This window comes from Orycteropus afer, unplaced genomic scaffold, assembly GCF_000298275.1.
Source record: "Orycteropus afer afer isolate SDZICR_OR568_19922 unplaced genomic scaffold, OryAfe1.0 scaffold00289, whole genome shotgun sequence".
Lineage (NCBI taxonomy): Eukaryota > Metazoa > Chordata > Mammalia > Tubulidentata > Orycteropodidae > Orycteropus > Orycteropus afer.
In genome coordinates this window covers 3,191,346-3,192,989 of record NW_006921876.1, presented here as the reverse complement: position 1 = coordinate 3,192,989, position 1,644 = coordinate 3,191,346, and positions in this window count along the sequence as shown.

Here is a 1,644-nt window from a genome sequence, read left to right as displayed (position 1 = left end):
AAGGAAGGTTGGGCAATCCTACTTCCGTAGTGATACTGCCTCGGAAACCCAAGGAGGGGTCGCTATGAGTCGGGGCCGACTCCACGGCCCATAACAACAACAACAACATGCTTTTGCAGTGGAATCGGTTCCTTGGTGGTTTTTGGGGATTCAAGATCTGGGCACAACATTTGGGGGCTCATCCGGGATCCCCAGATACCCGAGGGCTCCCGAACCAGGGGGTTGCAGCCGGCTGGTAAGTGTTTAAATGTTTGATGTTTGTCTAAGTCCTTTGTGTACTGCTTGGGGCCCGTTTTCTGTAGAGCTGACTTTGGCCTAAGTGGACGCACAGGTGGGCCGTCAGCCGGAGGACCTGGAAGACGTTCCAGGGCCTCTTCTGGAAGGGGATTAGAAAACCCCTTCAACCTGGGGAGGAGATAAAGTCGTCCTCCATTCTGGAACCTGTAAAGGGAAGAAGCGGGTCGCTCCCGCAGTACAGTGTGAGGCCATCGTCCTACTTTCAGTTTTGCTTCCAATCTGCAAGAGGCATATTTTGTTTGTCTTTTTTGTGTGTCTGTTTGGTTGTTATTAGTGTCCTTGATTTTGTTTAATCAGTAGACGGGCGAAATGGGACAAACTGCGACGACTCCTCTTTCTCTCCTGACTGACAATTTTAAAGAAGTCAGACAAAGGGCACACGACTTAAGTTTAGAAATAAAAAAAGGAAAATTTGTCACATGTGTAACTCAGAATGGCCAACGTTCAATGTAGGATGGCCAGCCGAAGGTACATTTGATCTTCAGATTATTTTAAAGGTGAAAGAAATTGTGTTCTGGTCCAGCGGGGGACACTCAGATCGGGGGTCGTACATTATCACATGGCAGGATTTAGTGGAAAACCCACCTCCCTAGTTAAAGCCGTTGTTACCTCTTTCTCTTCCTAAGCAGGCACCTAAACTGGTCCTGGTAGTGAAACCTTATACTGCCCGGAAGAAAGAACCTGAAGTCAAACCTTCGGCACCGACCTACCCAGTCTTTCAGGGTGGGACAGAGGAAGAACTCCTCCCCCCACCCCTTACCAAACCCTTTCAGCAGGTACTGCAGCTGGAGAGGGTGCACCACCCCAAGTGCCAGACGGCGGTGGGGCAATGGTAGCCACAGGTCCGGCAGCTGGCACCTGCAGAAGAATGCAGCACGCAGCCCCCTCTAGTGCACCAGCAGATTCCACGGTCTTGCTGTTGTGAGCCCGCAGACTCAACCAGCAACCAGCAGCTTCACTATTGGCCTTTTGCCACTAGTGACCTGTACAACTGGAAAACTCAGAATGCCAAGTTCTCAGATAATCCCAGAGATTTAACTGACCTTCTAGAGACTATTTTGTTTACTCATCAGCCTACCTGGGATGATTGTCAACAACTCCTCCAAATTTTATTCACTACCGAGGAACGTGAGAGGATCCAGATGGAAGCCCGGAAATCTGTCTTGGGGGATAACAGGCAGCCCACTACTAATATAGATGTGATTAATGCTACCTTCCCTTTGACTCGTCCTAATTGGGACTACAACACGACTGAAGATAAGGAGAGACCCCGGGTGTACCGTCAGACTCTAATGGGAGGTCTCAGGGAAGCCGCAAGGAAGCCCACCAATCTGGCTAAGGTAGGTG